Source organism: Bos grunniens, chromosome 7, assembly GCF_055505025.1.
Source record: "Bos grunniens cultivar Pamir isolate PY7600 chromosome 7, Bosgru_T2T1.0, whole genome shotgun sequence".
Lineage (NCBI taxonomy): Eukaryota > Metazoa > Chordata > Mammalia > Artiodactyla > Bovidae > Bos > Bos grunniens.
The window spans coordinates 104063608-104080907 of record NC_141171.1 but is presented as its reverse complement, the minus strand read 5'-3'; the positions used below and the strand labels follow the sequence as shown (position 1 = coordinate 104080907).

The 17300-nt window shown below is 38.2% G+C and overlaps 1 non-coding gene across 1 annotated transcript; it reads left to right on the top strand.

Annotated features, from left to right (window-relative positions):
- The first annotated feature begins 14394 nt into the window (after positions 1-14394).
- On the top strand, positions 14395-14501 carry LOC147370073 (U6 spliceosomal RNA). The gene has a single exon (XR_015168737.1). It is a non-coding gene; the product is annotated as a U6 spliceosomal RNA (small nuclear RNA).
- Positions 14502-17300: the final 2799 nt, after the last annotated feature.

Genomic DNA, 17300 nt, shown 5'->3' with positions numbered 1-17300 from the left:
ATTGAGTAGTGATGCCATCCAACTATCTCATTCTCAGTCATCCCCTTCACCTCCTGCCTTCAGTCTTTCCCAGATCATGGTCTTTTCCAATGAGTTGGATTGATTTCCTTTAGGATGGACTGATTTGATTTCCTTGCAGTCCAAGGGACTCTCAAGAGTCTTCTCCAGCATCACAATTCAAAGGCACCAATTCTTTGGCACTCAGCCTTGTTTATTGTCCAGCTCTCACACCCATACATGACTACTGGAAAAAATCATAGCTTTGCCTATGTGGAACTTGTTGGCAAAGTAATGTGTTTGCTTTTTAATACAAAGTCTATGTTTGTCATAGCTTTTCTTCCAAGGAGCAAGTATATTTTGATTTCATGATTGCATTCACCATCTGCAGTGATTTTGGAGCCCAAGAGAATGAAGTCACTGTTTCCATTTTTCCCCATCTATTTGCCATGAAGTGATGGGACCAGATGCCATGATCTTAGCTTTTGAATGTTGAGTTTTAAGTCAACTTTTTCACTCCCCTCTTCCACTTTCATCAAGAAGCTCTTTAATTCCTCTTTGCCTTCTGCCCTTAGGGTGATGTTATCTGCATATCTGAGGTTATAGATATTTCTCCTGGCAATCTTGATTCCAGCTTGTGCTTCATCTAGCCCAGTATTCTTTTATAATAAACTGCTAATCTAGTAAGTAAACCATTTTCCTGAGTTCTGTGAAATGTCCTAGGAAATTATCAAACCTAATGAGGGATTTGTAGAAATTTCTAATATATAGACAGTCAGAAGCACAGATGACAATCCAGGCTTGTGATTCATGTCTTAAGTGAGGAACAGTATTAACCCATTGGCTCTACTTTAAATCCAGGAGTTAGTGTCTGATTTGAGTTAAATTATAGACACCTAGTTGAGGTCTTCCAAAAGTTGGAGAATTGCTTGGTTTGGAAATCCCCACCTATCTGGTTTTGTTATCCCCAAAGTGGGTTCAACACTTGCTGAGTTTGGAGCCAGAAGACAGAAGTGTTTATTACTTGCAGCAAGTAAGGAGAACATCAGAGATCTCTCCCAAAGCAAGGTCTCCCCATCAGCATTTTGGGGGAAGTTTTAAGCATATTGATGAGGGGCATTGAACAGAGAATTCATCATACAGTCAGGGATGACTGAGTCCAAATTTCAGTTGATTGAAGTCAGGAGGGTCAACATTATAATTCCATCCTGAATGGAGGCCTTAGTACTGCCGATCTCAGAGATGTATTATTACGTGTATCTCCAGGCTACACTATTGTTTTCTGATGGCTCCTCCCTTTTTTCTGTATTCTCTACCACTAAGAGGTAATTAACTACTGAGACCTGTTCAAGGGCAGGTATTGTGGCCAGGCTTAGAACAAAAAATGGCTCAGGTCCAAATGGCTTATTTTAGGTCTAAAAAAATAGAAGGCAACTCTAGTTCTTTCCCTCTGGGGACCCACTACCTTGTCTGCCTACAGATTCAGAAGTACAGTCTCAGATATACTGAGTCTGGTAGTTACAGAAAGCAGAGTAGGAAGTAGAGTTTTTCCTTTCAGGAAGAGAAGTTCTACAAATAAGCAGTTATGGTACATGCTATTGTGATAGCTTAGACAAGATATCTTAAAGAAGTACTTTATTGAAACGGGTTCAATAGAGAATGGAGAAGAAAAATTAGAGAAAGCAAGTTTAAGCTTTCTTTTTTTTTTTTTTCAAGGAGTGTAGTTGTAAAGGTCAGCTTCTCTGTTCAATGGTGCCTAATCAAATCTCAGAGACAGAGTTTTGGTTGAAGTAGAAAACTATAGCTTTATTACTTTGCCAGGCAAAGAGAGACATGGTGGAATCTTACCATGAAAACTGTTTGTTTCCACTAGAAGAGGACAGTGAGAAGTTTTATAGTAATGGTTCAAAGAGGGTGTTGTTAGGTAGTTAGAATAGGAAAAAGGAGTCCAGAATGGCAGTGGCGAAAAGACAAAGGGGAAAACTCCAGAAATAGAACACAGGAAGGTCTGAGGACCACAGTGAGGACCTCAGGTGAAGCAAACAGCACTCCTGGCTCGCCCAGTTTACATAGGGCAGGCTTCAGGGGAGGAGAAAATAAAAACATATAAAAAGAGAAGCCAAAATTGGGCTGGTGGCTTTTCTTCTCTTCAGTCTTTTGGGTCGACCTGCCCTCATGCCTCAAGGATGTATTTTCCTTTGCTTTATAAATAAAACTGAGCTGTAACACTGGTCCATCCGAGGAAATTACACAGGGCTGTCACACTGGTCTGTCCATTGTTTCAAGTTTTTGTTGCAACAAGACAGAACTGAGGAAATCACAAACTCCCCAGACAGTATGGTTGGCTAGAGGACATTCTTCTGATGGGTTGGTGGTGAAGTTAAGTACGAGTCAGCATCATCAACCTTCAGGTTCCAACTAGTCTGAGGTCTAAATGCTTGTGGGCAGCATGCCATCATTAATCATTAACTTCTCCCACCTGGAGGGGGCTTCAGTATCTGCAAAACAGCTCAAATATATTGTTGTGTGTCCCTCGATGGGGAACCAGGACCTTGCCTCCAATGCTATGCTATTGTTCCCCTTGACCGTCTCTCTCTGGTCTTGCATCCCCTCATTTCCCTGATTAACAGCTGCTTGAATCTGCCCGTTGGAACTCAGGGAAATTCACAGAGGCTGAATGAAGGTACTTCCTCCAATCAAAGAAATGGGGGACACAGAAAAGCTTTGTGCCCAGTCCCACAAGGCCCTGTTTGGTATAAAACAGGAAAAACAGAGTGATGGTGTTACCCTAAAACAGGGGCTTCCTTTTAGTAAGTGATGAGCTGAAAGACACTACCAAGCCAAAGACTAGGAGAACAGATTTGTTACTTAAGCAGCAAGCAAATGGATCATAATATGAAGAGCTAGTGGAAGAGGAAATTCTCTTAATTGCTTCAGTTTTCTCTCTGATTTAGAATAAAATAGTATCAACTTATAATGAGAATGGGGGAAGGAAATTGTAGCTTTTAGACATGAACAGAAAATAGGAGATCCTATTTTAGAGAAAAGACAACAGGCTAAGCATTAAAGCCCCCTTTTGGTGATTAATTACTAATGTAAAGTGAGACTAGAAACATGATAGAGCATTATTTGGGGGGAAAGTTTAACTGGCTGAAACAAGAATGAAGTAACTCAGATATAACTAGGATACATGGCAGAAGCAAATTGTGCAAAGAGATAGAGAAGCAAGAGCAGAAAGAGTATGTGCAGTAGAATATTCAAAACGACTGGCGAGAGAATAACATTAGCTTAAAGGGAATAAATTTCATGGGGAGAGAGATGAGAGGTGAATAAAAGTGATTGCAATGCTGGATTTAAACTTCTATTGGATTAAAAAGATTTGCTGTCAATGGAGAACTAGAGTGTGATTTGGGGGAAGTATTGATGTGATAATGCACTGGCTGAGGTAGGATTGAGGACAAGGTCTTTGGATGAAATTAGATCATGTGACTGATAGGATATTGGGTGTATTATTCGCATGGATACCAAGAATAATAACAGGAGTATTGTTTCAGAGGGAGATAGAGACTCAGCTTTTTCACTCTCCTCTTTCACCCTCATAAAGAGGCTCTTTGGTTCCTCTTCACCCTCTGCCATTAAAGTGGTGGCATGTGAATATCTGAGGTTGTTGATATTTCTCCTGACAGTCATTATTCAAGCTTGTGATTCATCCAGCCCAGCATTTTATATGATGTAGTCTACATAGATGTTAAATAAACAGGGTAACAATATAAGTCCTTGACAATTTCCTTTCTCTATTTTGAACCAGTCTGTTGTTCCATGTCCACTTATAACTGTTGCTTCTTGACCTGCATACAGGTTTCTCAGGAGGCAGATAAGGTGGTCTGGTAATCCCATCTTTTTCAGAATTTTCCAGTTTGTTGCAGTCCACAAAGTCAAAGGCTTTCATGTTGTCAATGAAGCAGAAATAGATGTTTTCTGGAATTCCCTTGCTTTCTATATGACCCAAAGGATTTTGACAATTTGACCTCTGTTTCCTTTGACTTTTCTAAATCCAGCTTGTACATATGGAAGCTCTTGGTTCACATACTGCTGAAACCTAGCTTGAAGGAGTTTGAGCATTACCTTGTTAGCATGTGAAATGGGTGCAATTGTACAGTTTGTACATTTTTTGGCATTGCTTTTCTTGGGAATTCAGGGAAAACTAATCTTATCCTGTCCTGTGGCCATTGCTGAGTTTTCCAAATTTGCTGGCAAATTGAGTGCAGCACTTTAATAGCATCATATTTTAAGATTTTAATGAGCTCAACTGGAATTCCATCACCTCCACTAGCTTTGTTCATCATAATACCCTAAGGTCCAGTTGACTTCTTACACCAGGATGTCTGGTTCTAGGTGAGTGACCACACCATTGTGGTTATCTGAGTCATTAAGTCCTTTTACATATTTCCTCTGTGTATTCTTGCCAAAATAGGCAATATTATTAAGAAAGTATCTGAGGAAAAATGCTCAATCTCTTAGAAAATAAGAATAAAAGTGCAAGGAATGAGAGACCATCTTACATCCCAAATCCTTAGTTTGAGTAAATATATGTTTCACAAAACTACATGTTGTAAGGACCTTAACCAAATATAAATCTTTTTGAGGTGAAAATAAAACTGGTATAACCACTTTCAAAATATATCTGAAATATCTAGTAAAGCTCAAGGTCTCAGTCCCCTGACTTGGAAAGCATCATCTAGATATATCATTTTGAGAAACTGAATTATCCACAGAAAGAGAAGTAGAGAATGCCTATGGCAGCACTGTTTATGAGAGCAAGAGTTCCTGGAGTCTCTCCAAACTGATTCATTTCCAGAGGGCCCTTGAAAATCAATATTCTAGGAATCTCTTCTAAAAATATGTTTTGCTTTTTTCTCCCGATATGAAGAAGAAAAACACCTTTCTCAATCTAATCTTAATCAGGCCATCCAACAATCTCAGCCTACTTTATCTGAAGTTACTCAATATGTCAAAATTCATGTCTTCAGCTGTTAGTCCCACATTGATTCCAACCTCAAAGACACGTTTCCCTATGTCTGCTCTCCTTATCATACTGTTCCTCCAAGCATGCTCTCCTGTCTCATCTGTCTGAGCCCCCTTTGGTTTTACCCACCCCTTCCCAACCCATTTTTATTTTTCTCACTCCCCAGGTTCTTAAAATTACTTGAAGACCTTGATTTTGCTCCCCTAGTATTCAGACACTGGGAGAGAGAAGTTAAGTGACTCCAATCACCTCCTCAATTAGTTACATTTAAGCCTTGGTCTATATCTGACTTACATGCCTCGACCCACAAAAAACAAACAAAAATATATAGTTTTTTTTTAATATATAAGACTGAGAACTGAGACAACAACTTCATCAAAATGTTTTATATAAATTCCAAAAAATGTCAAACCCATGAGACAATTATCTCCTGAATAGCACACAGTGAGACATCGTTTATTTATGGCAAATGTGCCTATTAGTGTCTGCCTGCTATCTGAGCTAGATCCTATTATCCAGCCAATACAATTAGCCCTTATCAAGTCTTCAAATAAGCTATCTTCTTTCTCACTTTAACTATTCTATGACCTCTGATTTCAAATTTTCATACAGTAGATGAAGCAAAAAGTCTTTAACAAGGTCTTACACTTGTAAGCTTAGGTGTCAAATTTCAGCACTAAAAGGAATCTATGACCTTCCTTTCTCACAATATACCCCAAAAGACTTGAAATCAGAAGCTGAGAGACTTGGCATAAACCTAAAATATTTGACTCTCATAGCAGATCATTTATGGGTGAACTTTGTGCCTGTTGATGTTGCCATATGGACCCCGAATGAAGGTCACTGAGCTCCTGGAATTCACATGCTCTGGTCTGGGAAATAACCAGGACTCTAGACTATCTTACCAAAATGATAAACAGCATCCCAGTGAGGGGTCATCTACAATTATACAATATGGGCATGATTCTGGTTTCCCCAGGATACAGCTGGGCATTGGTCACAGTGACTGCTGTGTATGTTCCCTGAACGCTCTGTTACTTGTGCCGCTGCGGAAAATATTTAGACCACAAACAAGGAAATTTGCTGCAATGGCTCTGCTGTCCTCATTCTACTGTCTAAGGACGCATTGAGTCCAACATTCTGAATCCTCTGAATTTATCTCCTTCAAACCTCCAGTCTAGTTTTTGCTTTCATAATGAAATTTTAAACCTCCTTATTTTTCTCATATGTTCTTTGGTGTGTGAGCATGCGTGTTGCATGGTGTGCTTCATTCCCCCACCCAGCTGTATTGAGGTATAATTAGTAGAGAAAAGGAAAAAATATTTAAAGTGCACAGTGTGATGGCTTAGCAACCACTTTTCTACCCTCTGCTTATTCCACCCCTGCTTGTTGGCATGCATTTGACTTTTTTTCTTTTTTTAGATTCCACAAATAAGTGGTACCATGTGGTATTCATCTTTTCACATGTGACTTATTTCACTTTGCGTAATGGCTTTCAGGTTCATTCTGGGCCCTGTTGTCACAAATAACAGGGTTTACTTTTTTGTTTAAGGCTGAATAATGTTGAATACTGTGTGTGGGGTGGGGGAGAGACAGAGAGGGGGATAGAGGTTTTTTTCTTTTATCCTTCCATCTGTTGATGGAAAAGTGGATTGTTTCCATATTATGGCTATTGTGAGTAATGGGAGTACAGATATCTCTTTAAGATAATGATTTTATGTCTTTTGGATGTATACTCAGAAGTAGAACTGCTGGATGATCTGAAAGTTCAATTTTTATGTTTTGAGGAGCCACCACGGTACTTTGCACAGTGGCTGTACCAGTTGACATTCCCACACACAGTGCACAAAGGTTCCGTTTTCTCCACCTTCTCACCAGCATTTGTTATCTCTTGACTTTTTGATAACTGACAACCTAACAGATGGAAGTTAGTAGCTCACTGTGGTTTTGATTTGCATTTCCCTGGTGATTAGTGATGTTGAATACTGTTTCAAGTACCTATTTATCATTTGTACATTTTCTCTGGAGAAATGTCTATTTAGGTCCTCTGCTTATTTTTTTCTGAGGATTGTTTGTCTTTTTAGCTATTGGCTATTGAGCTGCATTAGCTCCTCATGTATTTTGGATATTACCTCACTGTCTGGTATGTGGTTTGCAAATACTATCTTTTATTCCGTGGGATACTTTTTCATTTTGTTGATGCTTTCCTTCACTCTGGAGGAGATTTTTCATCTGAGGTAGTCCTCCTTGTTTATTTTTTTGCTTTTGTTGGCTTTGTGTTTGGTGTCAAACCCAAAATATCATTGCTGCTATTCAGTCGCTCAGTCATGTCCAGCTCTTTGAGACTGTGTAGACTGCAGCATACCAGCCTTCCCTGTCCTTCACTATCTCCCAGAGTTTGATCAAACTCAAGTCCATTGAGCCAATGATGCCATCCAACCATTTCATCTTCTGTTGCCCCCTTTTCCTCCTGCCCTCAATCTTTCCCAGCATCAGGATCTTTTCAAATGAGTTGGATCTTCACATCAGGTGGCCAGAGTATTGGAGTTTCAGCTTCAGCATCAGTCCTTCCAATGAATATACAAGATTGATTTCATTTAGAATTGACTAGTTTGAACTCCTTGGGATCCAATGGACATTAAAGAGTCTTCTCCAGCACCACAGTTCAAAAGCATCAGTTATTTGGTGCTCAACCTTCTTTATGGTCCAATTCTCATGTCCACACATGACTATTGGAAAAACCATAGCTTTAACTATATAGACATTTGTTGGCAAAGTGATGTCTCTGCTTTTTAATACACTGTCTAGGTTTATTATAACTTTTTTCCAAGGAGCAAGAATCTTTTAACTTCATGACTGCAGTCATTGTTTACAGTGATTTTGCAGTCCAAGAAAATAAAGTTTGTAATTTTTTCCATCTATTTGCCATGAAGTGATGGGACCAGATGTCATGATCTTAGTTTTTTGAATGCTGAGTTTTAAGTCAGCTTTTCACTTTACTCTTTCACCTTCATCAAAAGGATCTTTTCCTCTGTTTCTGCCATTAGGGTTGTGTCATCTGCATATCTGAGTTTATTGATATTTCTCCTGGCAATCTTGATTCCAGCTTGAGCTTCATCCAGCCTGGTACTTTGCATGATTTACTCTGCATAGAATGGCTTCCCTGGTAGCTTAGTGATAAAGAATCTGCCTGCCAATGCAGGAGACACAGGAGATGCAGGTTCGATCTCTGGGTCAGGAAGATCCCCTGGAGGAGGGTGTGGCAACCCACTCCGGTATTCTTGCCTGGAGAATTCTATGGACAGAGGATCCTGGCAGGTTACAGTCCATGGGGTCACAAAGAGTCAGACAGGAATGGGATGACTTAGAACACATGCACTTTGCATAAAAGTTAAATAAACAGGGTGACAATATACAGCCTTTATGTACTCCTTTCCCAATTTTGAACCAGTCTGTTATTCCATGTTCTATTTTAACTGGTGCTTCTTGACTTACATACAGGTTTCTCAGGAGGCAGGTAAGTAGTCTGGTATTCCCATCTCTTTCAGGAAGAATTTTTCACAGTCTGTTGTGATCCACACAGTCAAAGGCTTGGGCATAGTCAATGAAGCAGGTTTTTTTGTTTGTTTGTTGGTTGGTTGGTTTTCTGGAATCCCTGGTTAATCTATTATCCAGTGAATGATGGCGATTTGATCTCTTGTTCCTCTGCCTCTTTGAAACCCCAGCCTGTACCATTGGAAGTTCTCAGTTAACATACTGCTGAAGCCTAACTTGAAGGATTTTGAGCATTACCATGTTACCATGTGCAATGAGTGCAATTGCCCTTCTCTGGGATTGGAATGAAAACTGACCTCTCCTAGTCCTTTGGCCACTACTGAGGTTTCCAAATTTGCTGGCATATTGAGTGTGGCACCTTAACAGCATCATTTTGTAGAATGCCATCACCTCCACCAGCTTTGTTCACAGTAACGCTTCCTATGGCCCAATATACTTCACACTCCAGGGTGTCTTGGCTCTAGATGAGTGATCACACCATCGTGGTTATCAGGGTCATTAAGACCTTTTCGATATAGTTCTGTATATTCTTGCCATATCTTCTTAACAGCTTCTGCTTCTGTTAGGTCCTTAATGTTTATGTCCTTTATTGTGCCCATCTTTGCATGAAATTCTCCTTTAGTATTTCTAATTTTCTTGAAGAAATCTCTAGTCTTTCCCATTCTATTGTTTTCCTCTATTTCTATGCATTGTTCACTTAGAAATATCATTAAAATATATGAAATTATATTAAACATAATTAAAATATATTAAAATATCATTGCCAATGCAAAATTCAAGAAGCTTACCTCTGATTTTCTCCTAGGATTTTTGTAGTTTCAGATCTTATAATTCTTTAATACATTTCAAGTTAAATTTTTGTGAATGGAGTAAGATAGTTGTCTAATTTCACTGATTTGCATATTTGATTTGGATTTCAAATTATTTGCATAATTGGAAATTATTTGCATATTGGACTTCCAATTATTTCAATACTATTTATTGAACAGACAACAAATTCCCCATTGTACATCCTTGGCTCGTTTGTTTAAAATTAACTGACCATGTATGTGTGAGTTTATTTATGGACTCTATTATGTTCATTGATCTATGCCTCTTTTTTTTTATTGCCAGTAACATAATTTTTTAATTCATCTTTGTAATATGTTTAAAACCAGAAAGTATGATGCCTCCAACATTGCTCTACTTGCTTAAGATCATTTTGAATATTTGAGATCTTTGGTTGTTCTATATAAATTTTAGGATTTTTTTTCTATTTCTCTAAAAATTGCCATTGGAATTTTGATAGGGATTTCATTAAACCTGTGTATTGCTTTGGGTAATACAGATATTTTAACAGTATGAATTATTCTAATCAATAAACATAATCTTTCTATTCATTTTATTCCTTCTCAATTTCTTTCATTAATTATTCAGTTTTCAGCATACAGATATCTCACCTTCTTTGTTAAATTTATATCTGAGAACTTTGTTCTTTTAGATGTTACTATAAATAGATTTGTTTTCTGAATTTATATTTTTATATCATTTGTTAATGTGTGAGAACATAACTGATTTTCTATATGAATTTTATATACTGCAGTTTTACTTAAATTGTTGATTAGTCCTGAGAGATTTTTGGTGAAAACCTAAGGGTTTTCTGTCTGTAGTACTTTATTATCTGTGAACAGAAGCAATTTATTCTTCCTTTCTGATTTAGCTGCTTTTTATTTATTTTTCTTTCCTAATTTCTTTGACTTTTGGCATGAAGTGATGGGACTGGAGGCCATGATCTTAGTTTTCTGAATGTTGAGCTTTAAGCCAACTTTTTCACTCTCCTCTGTCACTTTCATCAAGAGACTCTTTAGTTCTTCTTCACTTTCTGCCATAAGGGTGGTGTCATCTGCATATCTGAGGTTATTGATATTTCTCTCGGCAATCTTGATTTCAGCTTATGCTTCCTCTGCCCAGCATTTCTCATGATGTACTCTGCATATAGGTTAAATAAGCAGGGTGACAATATACAGCCTTGACATACTCCTTTTCCTATTTGGAACCAGTCTGTTGTTCCATGTGCAGTTCTAACTGTTGCTTCCTGACCTGCATATAGGTTTCTCAAGAGGTAGGTCAGGTGGTCTGGTATTCCCATCTCTTTCAGAATTTTCCACAGTTTATTGTGATCCACACAGTCAAAGGCTTTGGCATAGTCAATAAAGCAGAAATATATGTTTTTCTGGAACTCTCTGACTAGGAATTACAGTACTGTGTTGAGTAAAAGTGATGAAGGTGGATTTATTTGTCATGTTCCTGATCTTAGAAGAAAAGCATTCAGCATTTCTCCATTTATGATGATGTTTGCTGAGGGTCAGTCACAGATAGTGTTCATTATGTAGAGATACATTCTCTTTATGCAAAGTTTGTGTAGAGTTGTTACCATAGAAGGATGTTGAATTTTGTGAAATGCTTCTTCACTGATTGAAATAGCCAGTGGTTTCTATTATTTATTTTCTTAATGTAATGTGTCACTTTTATAATGTGACATTTATAGTGTGTGATGCTGAATCTTAATGCATCCCAGTAACAAATCCCACTAGATCAAGGTGCATGATCCTTATCTTTTAATGTGCTGTTGAATTTAGTTTGTTAGTAATTTGTTGAGAAATTTTACATCGATTTCTATTAGGAACATTAACCTGCAATTTTCTTTTCTTGTTGTGTCCTTATCTGGCATTAGTATCAGGATAATGCTGGCCTCATGAAATGAGTTTGGATATATTTCTCCCTGTTCTATTTTCTGGAAGGGTCTGAGAAGGATTGGTATTCAGTTTAGTTCAGTTGAGTCACTCAGTCCTGTCAAACTCTTTGCGACCCCATGGACTGCAGCATGCCAGGCCTCGCTGTCGATCACCAACTTCAGGAGTTTACCCAAACTCATGTCCATTGAGTTAATGATGCCATCCAACCATCTCATCCTCTGTTGTCCCCTTCTCCTCCCACTTTCAATCTTTCTGAGCATCAGGATATTTTAAATGAGTCAGTTCTTTGCATCAGGTGGCCAAAGTATTGGACTTTCATCTTCAGCATTAGTCCTTCCAATGAATGTTCAAGACTGATTTCTTTTAGGACTGACTGGTTGGATCTCCTTATAGTCCAAGGGACTCTCAAGAGTCTTCTCCAACACCACAGTTCAAAAGCATCAATTCTTCACCACCCAGCTTTCTTTAAAGTATGACTCCCACATCCATACACGACTATTGGCAAAACCATAGCTTTGGCTACATGGACCTTGTTGGCAAAACAGTGTCTATGCTTTTTTAATATGCTGTCTAGATTGGTCATAGCTTTTCTTCCAAGGAGCAAGTGTCTTTTAATTTCATGGCTGCAGTCACCATCTGCAGTGATTTTGGAGCACCGCCCCCCCACCAAAAAAATATAAAGTCTGCCACTGTTTCCCCATATATTTCCCATGAAGTGATGGGACCAGATGCCATGATGTTCGTTTTCTGAATGTTAAGCTTTAAGCCGACATTTTCACTCTCCTCTTTCACTCTCATCAAGAGGCTCTTTAGTTCTTCACTTTCTGCCATATGGGTGGTGTCATCTTCGTATCTGAGGTTATTGATATTTCTCCTGGCAATCTTGATTCCAGCTTATGCTTCTTCCAGCCCCACATTTCTCATGATGTACTCTGCATATAAGTTAAATAAGCAGGGTGACAATATACAGCCTTGAAGTACTCCTTTCCTGATTTGGAACCAGTCTGTTGCTCCATGTCCAGTTCTAACTGTTGCTTCCTGACCTGCGTACAGATTTCTCAAGAGGCAGGTCGGGTGGTCTGGTATTCCCATCTCTTTCAGAATTTTCCACAGTTTGTTGTAATCTAAACATTCAAAGTCTTTGGCTTAGTCATTAAAGCAGAAGTAGATGTTTTTTCTGGAACTCTCTTTCTTTTTTGATGATCCAATGGATGTTGACAATTTGATCTCTGATTCTTCTGCCTTTTCTAAATCCAGCTTGAACATCTGGAAGTTCACAGTCACGTTGTTTAAGCCTGCCTTGGAGAATTTTGAGTGTTACTTTGCTAGTGTGTGAGATGAGTGCAATTGTGCATTAGTTTGAACATTCTTTGGCATTGCCTTTCTTAGGGATTGGAATGAAAACTGAACTTTTCCAGTTCTGTGACCACTGCTGAGTTTTCCAAATTCACCAGCATATTTAGTTCAGCACTTTCTCAGTATCATCTTTCAGGATTTGAAATAGCTCAACTGGAATTTCATCACCTCCACTAGTTTGTACGTAGTGATGCTTCTTAAGGACCACTCGACTTTGCACTCCATGATGCCTGGCTCTAGGTAAGTGATCACACCATCGTGATTATCTGGGTCACGAAGATCTTTTTTGTACGGTTCTTCTGTGTATTCTTGCCACCTCTTCTTAATATCTTCTGCTTCTGTTAGGTCCATAACATTTCTGTCCTCTATTGTGCCCATCTTTGCATGAAATGTTCCCTTGGTATCTCTGATTTTCTAGAAGAGATCTCTAGACTTTCCCATTCTGTTGTTTTCCTCTATTTCTTTGCATTCATCACTAAGGAAGGCTTTCTTATCTCTCCTTGCTATTCTTTGGAACTCTGCATTCAACTGGGTATATCTTTCCTTTTCTCCTTTGCCTTTCACTTCGCTTTTCACAGCTATTTGTAAAGCCTCCCCAGACAACCATTTTGCCTTTTTGCATTTCTTTTTCTTTAGGATGGTCTTGATCACTGCCTCCTGTACAATGTCACGAACCTCCATCCATAGTTCTTCATGCACTCTGTCTGTCAGATCTAATCCCTTGAATCTATTTGTCACTTCCACTTAAGGAATTTGATTTAGGTCATGCCTGAATGGTCTAGTGGTTCTCCCCACTTTCTTCAATTTAAGTCTGAATTTGACAATAAGGAGTTCATGATCTGTGCAACAGTCAGCTCCCGGTATTGTTTTTGCTGAATGTATAGAGCTTCTCCATCTTTGGCTACAAAGAATATTATCAATCTGATCTTGGTATTGACTATCTGGTTAGTCAGACTTGCCCATGAGTGTCCAGGAGTCTCTGGTGGTGGCATGGGTCAACGGTGGTCTGCTGCAGGGTTGGGGCACTGAGTCTAGCAGTGCCTGCATGGAACCTTTTGAAGGAGGTCGCCATTATTTTCATTACCTCCACCATAGTTTGGCCCCACGTAAATAACAGGGAGGATTTGTATTAATATTCTTTAAATGTTTGATATAATTTACCAGCAAGACCCTCTAGTCCTAGACTTTCCATTATTTTTAAAGCTTTTGGTTACTGAATTAGCTTTCTTGTTCAGTCACTCAATTGTGTCCAACTCTTTGGAACACCTTGGACTGTTGCCTACCAGGCTCCTCTGTCCATGGGATCTCCCAGGCAAAAATACTGGAGTGGGCTGCCAAACTGTTGAGTTCAGATTTTTGATTTCTTCATGAGTCAACTTGGTGGGTTGTCTGTATCTAGGAATTTATCCCTCTCTTCTATGGTGTCCACTTTGTTGGTGTATAATTTTTTATAGTACTCTCTTACAATCCTTTGCTTAGTATGGTATCCACTGTAATGTTTTCTTTCTCGTTTATGATTTTGAGTCTTTGCTTCTTTTTTCTTAGTCTAGCTAACAGTATATCAATTTTGCTTATCTTTTCAAAACAATAACTCTTAATTTCATTGTTTTTTTTCTAATTTTTTAAGTCTTCATTTTCATACTAATCTTTGTTATACTTCCTTCTGCTAATACGTTCTTCCTAGTGTCTTGAGCAGTAGAATAGCTGGTTCTTATTACTTCTTTGGTACTTGCTTTGGCAGCACATACACTGAAAATTGGAATGATACAGAGAAGATTAGCATGTTCCCCTTTTAAGGATGGCACTCAGTTTTTGAAGCCTTCCATCATTTTAACTTATATAGCTGTGCTTGTTGTGCTTAGTCACAGGAATTGAACCGGGGTCTCCTGCATTGCAGGTGTATTCTTTACCAGCTGAGCTGCCAAGGAAGCCCCAAATTATACAGTGCTGTATGTCACTTATATCTCAGTAAAACTGGAATAGGAAAAAAATTGCTTGGATTGGTATCATCTTGTAAGAGTGGGACTCACAAACAGAACCAGACATTTGGGAACCTCTCTCTTGGCAGCAGCTAATAAAGCCGGGGTGCTAGGATATGTGCAAAAGCTCTTTCAAGGCATTTTCTTGGAGCCAACTGGAGGGACAAGGCAAGAGTGGTGTCTATAAGCAGCACTGGTCTCCAGGTGGACTCAGTCCTCCCCTGGAGCCTGCCACTTTGATGTGGATGTTTCCCCGTTTGTCTATTCTGCTATAATATTTTCTAGATTTTTTTTTTCAAAGAGAATTGTTTTGCGTGTGTTCTTTCAAAGAGGAAGAGTATTCAGTGTGTTAGAGGATCTCAGGAGCCTCCTATATCGCCATCTTGCTTGACCCTTTACTACATTCTTAGGCATAGTTCTTGTCAAGTCTCTTTAAGACCAACATGAACGTGAAGGCCAGCCGACCTCAATTTAACAATGACTCTTAGGACATCTCTAATAATATTTAAAGACAGACACTGTCCATCTTAAACAAGAGCAGCTGACCAGTTGTACACAACTGCCCATTACTTACTGACTCATGTGGCCCAGACAAAATGTAATTAGCCTTCTCCCTCCTATAATCCTATGAACCTTAGCTTTACTCCCATTTTTAAGAAATTACTAAGAGACAGTACATGCCCCCTTAGAAGCTCATTCTGATAATTAGCTGGTCACAGCAAGAAACATTTCCTATTCAATCAGGCCAGTCATGCTATCTGCTCATGCCCACCTGCTTGAGTGATTTCCCCTCAAAGTTCTTGCTGACCTTGCTTACTCCTCCCTATACAAGGAAAGCTTTTTTTTTTTTTCTGTTTGATTTTGAGATGCTTGCAGATTTCAAGGTCTGAGTGTTCTTCCTTTTACAATAGTCTTTTCAAATAGTTTTTCTTCAGCCAAGTTCAGATATGATTGAACAATATATTTAAAATATAAAGCAAAATAAAAGAAACTGTATGATGTTACAGTTTCATATCCACTGATTAAAAATCCTGCATGTATACATCTTTATTTCATACAGAATCCCATGGGAATGATAGCCACCTTATTAAATTAGTAGATTGTGTTCACAGGAACTATGTAAAAAGGATCATCAATTTGGTAGCATTTCAATTTGTCAGTTGGCTTGGGGGTACATACGTGTTAATTTGGTGCTCCCTGATGGCTCAGGCAATAATTATTTAATAATGTTAATGTAATATACTTTTATATAAGAATACATATATTTATATAAAAATCTAAATTGAGATCTATAGATTTATATTATTTAAGTCTAAATTTATCAAAAAATCTAAAAATTTTCACTTGCTTTTTAAGACTTGGATCATAAAAGGGAACAAATTAGCAATAATAGAAGTGATAAGAAGATAAAAGACAGGGCTGATTTTGTCATTTAATAGCTTTACATATTTGTTTCATTAGCAAGAGTTAAAAATAAAGTGAACACTAAGATGGTGATTTTCAAACTATTTTCAATCAAAAGCTTGGGTGCTGTGAGTTATCTCTTGTCATAGAGTTCATAAGTATAGGATTTGGTGTCAAATACTCTAGAATTAAATTTACTGTTGACACCTATTTCTGTAACCTTGAGAATCTGACACAACCTTTTGAGCCTCTGGTCGCTCATCTGTGAGATGAGGCATAAACACCACTCTTTGGGCTATTACGTGGTAAATCGAGATAACTAGGTGCCTAAAATGTTAAAGGTTATTCCTTAAATAAAAGATTATGACAAAAATGTATAATAATCTATCTTTCAGATGTTTTCTACACCCGGACTCAGGACTACAATGAAACTTGAGATTCCAGATTTGAATTTAAGAAGAAAAAGAGGATTTAAGAGATCTATTTTGAAGGTAAGAGACTTGCATTAGACTTCCAGCCCTGACACTAATAAGGTATGTTACTTTGTCCTCTGAAAAACATATTGTTGAGCTTGTATTAGTAATATGCCCCAGCAAAGTGATGAACGCTGAGGATAGGTTGTGATGTGTGATAAATCCCTTCCCTCTTGGAGCTTACATTTCCTCATCTATAAAATGAAGGACTTAAATTTTAAATAGTAATTATTTTATTAAAAGTTTCTATAATTTCTAAATAACGAATACTTTGTTAGAGTGATCTTGGCTTTTTGGTGAACATTCAACTACCATGAAGAAAGGCCAGTCAACTCTACGTACCTAAGACATAAGTATGCCCCTGGGCCTAAGGTAAGGATCTTCGATACTGTATCTTGATTTTGTAAAATGGGGAAAATAAACAACTGGGGCAAAAGTTGGGTTGAGAATATGGAGGACACAGAAGAACACTATGTTAGCATCTCAACACTCCTCATATTAATCCTAGAATATATTCCAAGTGGATCTACTTCTCACCATTTCAGCTTCTACCATCCTTGTCCTAATTTCTACTCTCCCTTGACTGTACTACTGTGTAGACTTGTTGATTTTATCCATTAATCTCTGAGCTACCATTTTGCCTTGTCAATGAAAAATTAATCACTCGATCTATGAAAGAAATGAAAATGTTTATTCAAGCCAAATTTGAGGATTGTAACTCTGGAGGAGCATATCAGAAAGCTCTGAGAACTGTTCTGTCTGTTAGAAGTTAAGC